The sequence below is a fragment of the Chlamydotis macqueenii genome, chromosome 2 (assembly GCF_036417535.1).
Source record: "Chlamydotis macqueenii isolate bChlMac1 chromosome 2, bChlMac1.mat, whole genome shotgun sequence".
NCBI classification, from domain to species: domain Eukaryota; kingdom Metazoa; phylum Chordata; class Aves; order Otidiformes; family Otididae; genus Chlamydotis; species Chlamydotis macqueenii.
In genome coordinates, this window is record NC_141557.1 from 58625988 (window position 1) to 58639322 (window position 13335).

At 34.9% G+C, this 13335-nt stretch overlaps 1 protein-coding gene across 1 annotated transcript in view; it reads left to right on the top strand.

Annotated features, from left to right (window-relative positions):
• The window catches only part of CNTNAP2 (contactin associated protein 2), a 1234090-nt gene that overhangs the window by 166123 nt on the left and 1054632 nt on the right, over nucleotides 1-13335 (top strand). The window lies entirely within an intron of this gene.

Here is a 13335-nt window from a genome sequence, read left to right on the forward strand (position 1 = left end):
TTGGTTTTGCCCTCTGCAATGTTTTTTTTTTTTTTTTTTGTCAAATATTTACGTTACTATGCTGTCTGATAAATGCTTGGGCTTATGGAAAATACGTCAAACTGTTTAATGGAGCAAAAATCATCCTGCCATTTCAAAAATGCCATGAATATGCCATGCTCAGTCTTCCAGCCACAGAGCGAATCACAATTAAGGACAAAATCTATTTAACTGTGTCGTTATTTGAAACTTGTTCATATACACGCTAATGAACATGCAGAGTCAGTAACTCCATAGTTTATAACAGCATTCTAGAGATGTTGCACTGTGATGACCTATTATGTGGATTAATTGTACTGTTCATAGTTATACTTCAGCTATCTGGCTTATTTTATACTGTGCTTATTTTCCAATCCTCTATCGCTACAGGGCTCCTGACAGCTCACCTCCTGTTTGCCCAATCCAGAACCTGAAAATCAGGCAAATTCCTGTTCATTTCAGAGCTTGACTTTTATGCTTTTCTTGGCTACCCTTTTTTTTTTTCAAAGAACTCTTACTCATTTCATTCCATGTTGTAATTTTACAGTATCATCCTGCTTGTTTCTCTGGTAAGTGGCTAACAGGCTAAAACTCCTAGAGCATGTTGTGCTTGCAAGTTACTTAATAAAGTTCTCAAGCCTTCCAGAAATCAGCAATCTAATAAGATTTTGAGTTGGCTGGCTATTTCTTCTGTTTTCCCTTGTAGTGGTGGTAATAGAATGTCTACGGCCATAGAATTGAAGCACATGGTGACACCAGCTGTTGGCAAGGAGAAGAAACAATATGGAACAATAAAATCCTTAGAGACATTCAGCTATTTTTCAAAAGTTTAAACAGCATTTGAAAGGATGTCCTCTTCAGAAAAAAAATGAGATGCTTTCAGTTACAGAAGTATAGTAACAGGGATTTTATGAGCAATCATGAGCTTTTTAGTTCAAAACATGACTTCAGCAAAACAATGGTTATGACATGGTCCTATTACTAATGCACAAACTAATTTCCAATAAAAGATTCTCCATGAAGTTATGCCATAAGCAGATATGTAATGTAAATTCTGCAAAGGCGTAGTCAGCGTTGCAATGTACCAAAACAATGTACATGGATGAAGGAACAGGAGAATATGATCTCTGGATTTTTACATGCTATACTCCCCTTTACTCCAAGGGATTTCGCATAAGCTCTGCCCTTAGATATAGGCAAAAATGGCATTTCTGACTACATTTGTTATCTAAAGCTTCAAAACAATTTGCTGAACTAAATGTATTTCATTTTTAGGGTTATTTGTCAAATATTAGATCTCTCAGCAGTACTGTTGATACCAGGCAGTACTTCCTGTCTGAGAATTTCCTTCCAGTGTTTTCCTCCAGATTGGTATATTATGTACATCAGTTTGTACCTTATATGCTCTGTGTGTATGTAGCATGCTACTGTACTGCATGTTTGTTATTACAGAGATGTGATCATTTCCAGTCTCTTTACAATGCCAGCTTAAATTGGTATTTTTATTTTCAAGCTCACTATTCCTATACTGTATCTCAGCCCCTGATGAGCCAGTTGTGTGTGTGTTTTTCTTTGGGTGGCATGCAGGCATTTTAGTGAACTGTGCAACCTTTATTTTTAGACAATGTAGACAATGCAAAGATTAAACTTCTTAACTAATTTTCATGTAGTTTACCTACTTTCATGGTAGGAGACAGTTTTTGACCTTGAAAGATAATTGCACAAATTCGCTTCTATTAAGATCCCTCCCCACCCTCCCAATAATTTAATAAGTATAGGAGCCTGATAAATAAAGTGTGTAATGTCAGTGTTATGAAAGTTTAATCATTGATCATTACAGTAGAACAAAGTAATTTAATAACTGCTCTGTGAAATACCATTAGTGCATGTTAACTAACTGCTGTTGGATGCTAGGCATCTGAGGAAATGTGTAATATCTCTCCAGAACATAAAAACAGTAATTCTCTCTGTACTGCTAATGGCATGCTTCCAAAGAAGGTGTCTTTACCCGAGAGTCTAATGTAGAGGTGCCAGCTCAGTCAAGGAAACGCAAGAGGTTTAGTTTCCTGGACAGCTGGACTTTGGTTGGTTTTACAAATAACCTAGCAGCAGGTATATACTATAAGCTCCTGAAGCAAAGCTGTACTTGTGTTCTGGGTTTGCATAATTCTCAGCACAAAGAAGATTTCTTTCCTGTCTCTGATGTGTTGCAAAACGTAGTTACATCCTCTCTCATGCTATGTTCTGCTAGATTACAGATAGTGTGACAGGCTGCCCGGCCCTTTGGATCACTCAGTAGTATAGTAGTCACCTGGTCGCATCCCTCAGAAGCGTGCATGGTACTGCAGATGTAACTCACGGGAGTCTTTATTAATAATTTAGTTGGCTGCCCTTTTATGAGAAAGTGCAGGCTAATCAAGAGAAACTGAAGGAGAGATCCTTCTACAGAATTCTGAAATAAGAGATTTAAGTATATCAAATGCAGTTCTTAATTCCGAAATTTTATGCATCTGGTCTATAAACAAACCTGTCATTCAGGTCCTTATCCTGACACTGTTGTTTCTTTTTACCTATGATTTGAAACTCCTGATTGGGAATATTTTAAGTTTGCATCTGAATTTGATTTTTAACTATGCACTATGCAGCCTAGAGACTCAAGACATAAGACCTTAGCCATTTCGTTTTGGCTTATATTGAAATGGATGAAGAAATATGGTGATTGAAATATGTGCATAGGTGATATACTATTAATTTCTATCCATAAAGAAAACTGAGTAAACAAGGCCACACTACAAAGACCAGGGAGCAAAAGTGATATATAAGCTAATAATGCTTTGAAAAACAAAAACCAGACTCATGGCAGGCAAAACCAGAAACTCCCTGCACTGTGGTATATCATGAAGTTCATGTCTCTTGCCCTTGATTATTTTTTTCTCCATCAGCTGGGACTAGATTATTTTTCAGTCTCACTCATGAAACAGTCCTATGGAATACATTGCTGCTGCCTCGCAACTTTACTATAAGGCCTTTGTTAGAATTTCAGAACAGGCAAATATATAACAGGCAAATATATTTGTGAAAAAACCTACCATTCCTAGTTGATTTTTATCACAGAGAGATTACATTAAGCATCCCAGATCTTAAAATGACCTATATTTTTCTCACCCTTACCGCTTACAATGAAGTCAGAAATTAATCTTTGAGGTTTTCTCAAAAAAAACCCCAACCCAAACAAACAAAAAAAAAAACCAAAAAAGATAATCAGCTTTTCTCTAAAAAAAAAAAAGGAGTAGGATAGATAGGATAAATGAGTATCTCTGGAAAGTAAATCTCTCTCCCCTGCTATCCCAAAGCAACCCTTCCAGTAGAAAAATGTTGAATGAGGATATTTCTTCAAAAAAGACAAATGGCGCACATGTTCTGCTTTGAAGAGAGATGAATGACTATGCTTTCTTGAGTAAAGTCTTTATTAATTAACTGCTCTTAATAAACACTTGAAAAGCAAGAGTAAAAATGCATGTGTCTCTGAGCAGTTAACACATGAACATTCCAAAGAATGATGTCTGGAGCAGTAACTGAAAAATATTTCAAAGGATGATAAAAATAATATATGCACCACATATTTTGCTTATTACTGGCTGTGAAGTTGAGATTCAGAGGGCTACACTATAATATCCTTGTACTGAATAATCTTAATTAAGATCTTGGCAAGATGCGGCTAGGAAGGAGTTAATCATCTTCTTAACTGTACAGCCATTAACTAAGAAGCAACCATTAGTTGATAGGCTACAAGATACAGAAAATTTAAGGACTGAATGTGCACTACTATTAACATTTTGATTGTTTTGATGTTTTGAGCACCATTAAAATCATAACAAAAATAATTATTATAGTAAACTCCTAGCAAATTATTCCTTAAAAATGGTGACCAGGATAAGAAAAAAGACCACATCAACACAGTGTCAGAAGCAAGTCAGAGTAAATAACAGGACTTTCAAATTCTCACTAAAATGTGATAAATAATTATGTAGGTTTTGTGACTGGCAGGTAAAAGTCACAAGACTTTGGATGAAGTTGCTATTTCTGTGAACAAAACGAAAAGAGCAACAGGAAATCCTAGGTATATCTATACAACCAGAAAGTTTCTCAGCATGGAATAGTTGTACAGGTAGTGCCTTTTAAGTTCTTCTGGGAAATAATAAAATCAGTACAGTTCATTGTTGAGCAATAAATGAAAGGTCTAGTAAAAGGTCTTCCATATAACCTTCCCATTATGTGGTATAGAATAAATAAAGGAAAACATAATAGAAATACTCTGAATCTGAAAAAGACAGTAGGGAAAAAATTATCCACTTCTGACACGGGTGCTGAAGTGCATGGGCTTCAGTGGACCTCTGTATCAGTTTTGAATACCTATGTAAGGATGAAAAATGCTTTTTAAATGGTACAAAATTGGAACTGGTGAGCTGGCATTCATCTGGCACAGGTGTGTGTGTCAGGTGGTTTTGTGGTGATCTGGACTTAGCAGATGAAAGGTAATAATGATTCACTGGAGGGCAGTAAAATATTTCTACTAGATTTCTGTGATTCATCAAACTTTAGAAACAAAAAACATATTGGAAATTCTGCTGTGTAATTTTGTAACTGACCATGAGCTCTGGGTAGATTTGAATGTTGTTAAAAAGACAACAGTTTTCTTTGTTTCTGAAATAGATGTTTAATGGCTTGGAGACTAGCCACAAGAGTTCTTGCTCAACAAAAGTTTGGCTTTCTGATTGCTTATTTTTATATCTTCAGTGCTTTCTTTTCTGGAATAAACATTAAATCAGTATTCCCAGACTCTGCATTAAACTAGGATTTGTTAACTTCTCTTCAGTGAAAATGTTGTTGTTCTGTTTTTGTTAGATTCTTGTTAAGAAACAGAACTCAAAACAGTGTCTTTATACAGAACAGTTGTAAAATATTCCTAGCAACTTACCTTTACTACACTTCATAAGCAGTAACTGTAAGCAGTAGGAGAGTCCATACACTGCAGTGCAATGCTTTTTAGTCAAGCAAGTGTAAAGAGTAATAGGAGTTACCAATCATTACATTTTAGGGTTAAGGGACTTTTTGGTTCAATTTTTATTCTGGACAATTAATTCTACTATGAATTGTCCCTATATGTAATATATTCAATGATAAGTGTGCAGCAGATAAAATTATTATTGATTTTTGTGGATTTCTTGGCTTTTGAGTAAGAGTTAATTGCAATTTTCTACTGGTTTTTTTTTTTTTTTTTTAATAGCTAGATGTCATAGTTCAGCACCGATCGGGGACCAGACTACGCAGTCTCTCTCTCACTCCCCCCACCCTCCAGTGGGACAGAAGGGAGAACTGGTAAACAAACAAACAAAAAAAAAACACCAGCAAAAACACATGGGTTGAGATTGAACAAAAAGTAAATTCAACAGTAATAACAGAAGAAAACAAAACAGTGATGGAAAACAAATACAGTATAATGCCTTACAACAAATCTCCACACCTAGTTTCTTCCAAGTAGCAGGAGGCCACCCTCAGCACCCTCCTCACTTATATACTGAGCATGAGGTCAGACGGGATGGAATAGTCCTTTGGCTAATTTGGATAAATTAACCCCAGCTGTTACCTAATTATTTAATTATCCCAGCTGGGTGCCCCAGCCATAAGGGCCACTAGCTCCAGTTCTCCACCCAGCTCAGGTGAATATTAACTCTATCCTAGCCAGAACCAGGACACTAGATCAGTCAGCAGTAGCAGTGATTGGGTGATGGGGTGAAGAGAATTTGTGAGAATGTTCTCAGTTTTGTTTCTGGTCACAGCTGGCATCTTTATGGGCCTGTGTGGATCCATTTTAGATGAAAATGTGTGCTGTAATAGTCCAAATAGTTAAGACAAACAATATTGTAAATGTCATCTAGAAATATAACTCTCTAAGTGTCCTAAAAGGAAGACTACATCCTGAACTGCCTGTGTTTTGCACTTTTATTCCAACTCCATATATCCCCTTCACACACGCTTTATTATTCCAGTTACTAAGGGAATGCATGAAGAAAATAATGCCAGGACAGAAATATAGGATGGGAAGTAGTATCAACTACAGGAAATTAATCGCAGATGATTTGTTTATGCTTCCTCACTTCCCCTTTGCATCAGTGCTGCTCGTATCCTTTCTTAAATGTGCTTCTAGGTGTCAGTAAAATGGATCAGTCACTCAAAAAGGACGATACAGTCACATGAGGTTTAGAAGGCTTTTTTAAATTTTATTTTCCCCAGTTCGAACAATTTAAAAAAAAAATTATTTAAAATTTTATTTTCCCCAGTTTCCCTAGTGAACAATGTCTTATGCAAGTTTAGAAGTGTATTGCACTAGGTTATAATTAGCTCAAGGTATCACTTTGTGCAGTAGGGTTTATTCTTTGAATTGTCTGCAATTTAATTTGACAAGCACTGATCTACAGACATTGTTAAAATGCTTGACACGGCTATTTCAAAGCTATTAGAGGCTCTGCTTCTCTTTCTTTGGCGTCAACACAGCACTTTCAAAAAACTATGATAAGTTCAAAACATTTGACAGTTGTTTATACATTTATACAATTTTGAACTCATGCAGATTTCAAAACAGGATACAAGCCATGGTAAATTATTCCTATTCTTGGGGAAAATCCTGTCTACCTCACAAATGATAGCTTTCCCCTCTCTCAGGAGAGACTCATTAACAGACTGTATCTTCTACAGTCTTGCTTTTTGGGCTATGAGTCATTCCAGCTCTGCTGTGCTGCATTCTTCCCTCCCTTGTGTACAAAATGGGCATGCACTATTAGTTTTACTGCAAAGTAATTTCTGCTGCCTCGAAAACCTCTTAAATTCAGCTTTAGGAATTTGAAACACAGCTTTGAAACATGTTTAGTTTCAAGAGTCCTACAGTCTGTCAGTGCTTCCTAGCTGCAATCTGGAATATGCAGTTTTATTATAGCAAGTATTTCTTCATCATGGATTCTTTACATAATATGTGCACAACCTACGGTTAATGGTGTGGAAATGTTTTATTGCAACTTCCTCTTTTAAGCAGATGTGTTTCTAAATTATTTTGCCTGAAGTGTCTGTTATGCCTTCTATACCTTATTCAGTATTAAATCCCACTTTCATTTAAACTCCAAACTGTATGAAGGTTATAAAAAGAATTTCATCTTGCTTAGTGTTTCCTTATCCCACCTTTGCCAGACAAGGCAAGGAATACCTTGTGGTTGCCCAGTCACATTAGATAATTTCAGCTCCAGCCAGGGTAAAAAAAAATGCACAAATAGAAGAATTAATAACACTGTAAACTGGCAACACAGTGCATTGAAATTCTATAACAGACAGGCAAAGAATTGAAAGAAAAATGTACTTAAATTACTTACAAACCAAAAAGCCTTCCTTCTCCTGCAGCTAACTGTGATCTTCTAACATGGTGGCAGGCAGAGAAGCAGATTGTGCAATTATTATGCCTTCGGTTGCATCCTATTAAATGAAACTCCCCTTTGAGTATCCTTCACCAGAGTATACTTTTCTTGGTGTAACATTTAATTCTTGCAGCCAGTTTTCCCTTTGGTCTACCAATCTCTAGATAGTTTTAATCCTTTGCCCCCAAAATGTAATCTCTAAGACAAGGCTGACCATATCTCCAAATTAATGTGTGGGTTTACTTAGAGATGCGAACATCTCTTTTTTGGGGTCAGTATAATTTCTTGTACTTGAAAGGCTAACTGTGACCTCCTAATTTCAGCAAAGGATAAATCCCTCTTCTCTTTCTGTTGCTTCACTGAAAAGTTTCTGAGTCTAATATGTCTTACTCTGATGATCTGGGATGTTGTATATCATTTTACACATTAACACAGTTACCTCGTGCAAACTCTAAACAGATGGAACTTATTGATCACTCTATCTCAATGGGAATGAACCATTTTGACATGAAATGAGCTTGGAATGAACAGCCTTTTTTTTTTACTAAATATACTGTAATAGTATGTGTGAGACAAATATATAGCCCAGCTCCTTCTAACATGCCTTAAACTGCAGGGGCCATGCACAAATGCATGAGAAAGACCTTACACTGTAAAACTCCAAGGATTGGAAGATCTTTATTTCTTTTTTAAAAACATAATAATCATTTGAAAGTTCAGACAAGCATTTATGCAGTTGCAGTAATTTTTACCAGTGACCTGATGCACCACTTTCCTTTCCACCTGCCATTTTATTCTCGACATTTTGAAAAAATCTTGCATTTTGGAAGGACCAGTAAGCTTACAATTCTGCCTGAGACAGCTGGAGTTGGAATGATAAATTATTTTGGTCACAAATCAGATATAAGTTTTTTCAATATGTCCTCTGACTTCTGTTATCTATGCAGGGAGGTGGTTACTTGACTGACAACTTTTTTTTTTCCCTCCATATCACAGTCTTTTAGCACCCAGAAGTGATGCATTTGGTTAACTGATGGATCTGCATGGCCTCTTGATACAAGATATGAATTACCTCACAGAAACAAAGCCCCCAAAAGATTAATTTAGATAGATACTTGTGGATATGGAGCTATTAATTTTTACAGTTATAATAGTTCTTTAAAAATCAACTTCTTATTTATTGGATAACTGTTTTGGTCTGGTTCTCTATAGCAGATAATAGAATTTCTATTTTTATGAATATTATAGAAAAATGTACCATCACACAAAGGAACAAAAGAGACTGACCTTAAGTTATTATTGGCAAAGGAAATTGGATTGGTGGCAAGTAGTGATGAGTCAGAGACTGGCGGGTAAGCAGCTTTTCATTGGAGTTCCACTCCATGAAATAGTCTTTTAAATAAAAGGAAGTTAATATTTTTAGATATGTAAAATACGGAAGATACTTCTGTACTGCATATCTTGTATCTTACTTTCAGTGTTCTAAAAAAGCAATGTATTGCTATTTGAGCTGTGCTATATTTGTAAAATAGAAGCTGTAGTTAATGGCAAAAGAATGACAGGTGCCTTTTCAACAAGGAAGAAAAAAATCTTGGTTCAGTCTTTCAGAACTGAGAGGTTCAAGAAAATCAGTGGATAAATTGTGATCCTGCTTTGTTTACTCCACTTATTTTTGTTTGAGTTCAGTTCATCAGAGCAATAGCAGCTGTGTTAAGGCACACCTTGTTCAGCAATACACCTTTTGCAATGAGTCTTCCTTCATTCAGAATTTTTTGTTTGTTTGTTTGTTTTGTTAGCATTTTAGATAATTTATGTTGTACTGAACTAGGTGATACCACCAACTGTACCGTGAAAACCCAATCGTCAATTGCATATTATACAATTAGACAGACTAGCTTTCAGATCCTAATGGGCAAATTTTGCCTTCAGAAAGTGTGTACTGGCTTCAGCGGTTCCTGGGGATGAAGATAAAAGAGTTTGAATAGACAGACAATATGGTAAGTGTACTTAAAGGGAAGAGTGTGAAAAAATGTCATCCAAGGGTACAATCGATACAAAAGAGCCCACCTGGAAATGTTAAGTGTTGTGCAGAAGATTTGTTAAGGAGCTTGATACTGGAGTCTGAAAAAAGGTAGAAGATTACAGATATGAATTAAATGTTGGGCTACATTTTCATGTATTGTATAATCAATACTGTGGTATCACTTTATAAATATACCGTATCTAAATATTGATTCAAGCAATCTATACATTTGAAAATTCAAATTTCAGTCCTAGATATCTGGAGACAGACTGCTTTGTCTGTCTTTATTTCTGATTACTAGTTAAAAATGTATGTTTGATAGATTAAAACTTGGCAGTAAACTTTGATGGAAATGAACAACAATCAAACAGGCAAACATCTTCTTTCATTTTAATCTATTGCTTTTAAATAATAGTATCTTGGTTTATATTCTTGTTCTTCATCATTTATTGTTGAAGTTATTTTTCTTTTCTTATATCATGCAGACCTGTTGATTGACAGACATGAATTGACTTAGTGGAATTTATGCTCTGTTGATCTCTTCAAATTATTTTGACATTTTCAATGCTATATGGAATTACCATATTATTCTCCTTTAATTAAAAGGGTTACAGTCAGTTTAAACAATAAGCTTTGTACTGCACATATATTAGCTATATTGTGGAGGAGGCCACAAATAAATTCCAAGTAAATCTCTCCTTTCCTTATCTTATTATAGATATAGGGGTTTTTTTAAATACTGCAAGAGATTTTTTTTTTGTCAGTTCTTGTTATTTGGGACTATTCTTTGTATTAGAGCATTATTTTTAGACTTAATTTGGTAGGATAGTTTAAGACTCAAAATCTATCTTAAAAAAATTATACAATAATAGAAGTTATTTCTAAGCAGGAAATAAATTTTATTTCTTTGTTTTCTGTATATCAGCGTAACTCTACTGACTCCAAATAAATTATGCTAACCTACACTAGCTGGAGGTATGGCACATTATGCAAATTTCCTTTTAGCTGCAGTCTCTTTTTTTTTCATTATTATCTACCCTCAGTGTCTTGCTCTACCTCATCATCTGTTTTATATTCCTCCTCCTTCTCATCCCCTCTCCCTACCAAAACAGAAGTTATAAGCTTCCCTCATCTGTCCTTTTTAACCCCCTTACCCCAAACCAATTATCTTCTGCCATTTCTGCTATTTAATACTGCATTTGTGAGGAGCCTTTATCACACCACCTCATTTTCTGCCTTCAAATACTTCTCCTAACTTTGCTTCCCATTTTGCTTACTAACAACCGTGTGGTGTTAAGGCTGCTCTGCACTGCTGTACTGACCTATTTGCTTGTTGTTCTGTTTGAGAGTGTTTGCTGTTTGTCTCTTGCTGAGTTCACAGTGTGTAGGGTCTTGAAATAGAAAAGATGTAACTATTTATTTGTTTTGAGTTTATAGAGCAAGTAGCATATTAGAGCTCTCAGATGCTAGGCCATATAGGGGATATACATTAATCTCCACTCTGCTGGATTTGCCTAGTGTTGTAAATTCACAGTTCATTATGAGAGAACATCAGACAAAATATATTTTACATAGAAATCTCATTGAAAAGTAAATGCTGTAGTTCCTTTACTTTTTCTTTTATCGCCCACCCTGATGTTTTAATGCTTTTAGGAATCTCCCAAAAATAATAATTAAAAATTTCCTTATATATATTCCTCTACTTAAAAGGGTATATTTGCAGGTCAGTAAATTCACCACCTTCCAGTCAGAACTGTAGTTAATGGTCACCCCTTGATGTCTGGATTTCCCCAAAATGTGAGGTAAGAGGAGAAGGAGAAAGGGAAGAGTTAATGAAATAGAAATCTGTACAAATATCTTCCTAGACTTCGGAAAAATGTTCAGCTTTATTTCTGTTTAGCACTTCTGGTGTAGCTGTGCAGAAGACCAGAGAGCATAATGCCACACATTTTTTTATTTGATACTTCGCATGTCTTGATAGGCACAGAAAGCTTTTCTTACATTGAGACTTGTTTTTTTCCCCTCTAGGTACAGTTCTGCATAGTTCATATCTGAGACAGATAATACTGATTCCACCCAGTATTATTTATCTCTTTATGCGCTGCTGCATGTGATTTCATAATTGATTTGTTTCAGCTTTATGTTCTCATGACTCAGTTGACTTCAAAAGAGTCACAATTCAATCCATGCTAGCAGCATCTTTAGATGGAGAAATAGGACTATTTTTTAAAAATACTTTAGTAATGAAATCTTTTATTGTATCAAGGAGGTCTTTATAAGTCAGAGTGATTTTGAATTCAAAAACATTTTATTTGGAATATTAACCATCAGATCTTTTTTAGCTATTGGAAACTTAAATTTCAGAAAAGTTGCTTATGCATATTGGATGCCATTAAACTCCTCCTTCTAATAAAGTCTCCATGCTTACTGCTTTTCACTGAAAAACGTATAAACAGAAAACTGAAGAGGTGATGAAAGTATACCATGTAGTTTGTACAAAGCAAATCAAAACCAGCTTTTTCATTCCTTTTGAAGTTTATTTTTTAATTCTTATTAATTAAGGCTTCAAATTATTAATGTTTATGCAGATTTCTAAAGCTTCATCAAATGTCCTTACAGCATAATGCAAATAAGTTTCAGTTGATTAGGCAATTATAAATAAATAGAATTTTTTCTTTGTGAACAATGCACTCAGATAAACTGGTTTGTGTAACTAATGTGATAAAAGGAATGCTGCGGGAGAGTTGTCACATTTATTATGCAAACTTAGAAAATCCTTGGAATTTGGATCTGTTAAAACATTCTGGTTTCCACCTGGCTTCTATTGATTTTTTTTTTTGATAGGGAAAAACAGATAAGATGTAAATTATTGCCCTTTTTTTTTTTTTTCTCTTGAAGTCAATTATTCACCATAAGTCATGGCTAGGAGACATTTGCATGTTTAATTCAAGCTTAGTTGTGGAAAAAAACCTGTGCTTTGTACTTTTCAAACATTTTAGTTAAACCAATGGCATTTATGAATATGAAACAAGTAATAAATGCATTTTATTTGTTCAAGACATTACTGATGGATGATAATTGGAATAGTTTTACAGGTTCCTTAGAGTCTTCGAACGCTTTTAATTTTTAATGTAGAACAATGCTTTTCTAACTTTAAAGTAGACACTGCAGCAAATAATAAACCCCTTTTTACTCTTGGTGCTACGTTTTCTAATAGACACTAATGTGTACATAGAATATACAACCTAAAATAAGTGACAGAATATGTAGACCATATGCTTTATCCTCTTTATTATGTTTTACAAGATGTACATTTATTTGAAAACATTTTGATCATTTAACATCAACTGTTGCATCCTGAGAGGGGCATATCTGATCAGGCACTCTGAAAAGGAAGAATGTTTTTTCATATATACATATATTTATGGATAGGAGACATTGTAACAAGTTTTTGCGAATGAAGCGTAAACCCTTTTCCTGACAGACATACAAATTTTAGAACTGCACTGATTCTTGTCTTATTGTTTATAGCTTCTTACTGTTCATGCTGCCTTTGTGCCTTCAGTAATTTTTTCACCACATAGTGTAAGGAAAATGAAGACAATGAGATCACTTAAATGAAGCACATATTTAAATATTTTGCAACACTTCAGTCACAGGCTTTTTTCTTCTAGATTCCAGCCTAACTAAAAACAGACCGCATTTGTCTAAATTAAGTATTAGATCTTTCGCTGTGAATGGGAAAATTGCATTGATAACTGAACTTGATTTTAATAGTATCACCAGTATTTAATTGATCTTTCTAATCTCTCTGATTTAAACTCATTTTCA